Raw genomic sequence first — 570 nt, 5'->3', positions numbered from 1 at the left:
TCGGTCAAAGAAAAACCACTCGCCCGGTCTCATACCCATGATGCGTGCTTAAGTGGAGTGAAAACGTATGTGAAACGTTTCTCCCGCTTTGAATTCGAAACGTTTCAGAATCGCGTTGTAGGACAGATAGATGTCCGAATTAATTTTTCTAAAATGCCGTTCAAGCTCCGCTCTGAACATTTCGATGGTTTCGTAGCGCCCCGCTCTTATCCTCTGCACGTGTATCGTGGATTTTGTGTTTGGTTTTTGAGTTTTTTCTCTCCATTCAAAGTAGGCCTCATTATAGGGTACGTTGAAAAAGGTGATGGGATAGGAAATTTCCGTCAGAGCTACTTCCCACTCCTCTCGAAAGTCAATGTGATGAGGTAAATCGACGCGAAAGCTAGAGCTTCTGTTGTCCTTAAAAACGTCTAAGCTGGCGTTAGACGGTAAAGTGACGTAGAAGCCTTCTTTACCGTGTCTGCTCATGATGAAAAATAAGGCCGGTTGAGAGTCGCTCGGTCAATTATAGCTTTTTTAATTGCGTGGCCTTGATCCAGCTGTTGAATTTTTCGGGCCAATTTTTCCATT

Source organism: Oryzias melastigma, linkage group LG19 (genome assembly GCF_002922805.2).
Source record: "Oryzias melastigma strain HK-1 linkage group LG19, ASM292280v2, whole genome shotgun sequence".
NCBI classification, from domain to species: Eukaryota; Metazoa; Chordata; class Actinopteri; order Beloniformes; family Adrianichthyidae; genus Oryzias; species Oryzias melastigma.
Note: the sequence above shows the minus strand (reverse complement) of the source record.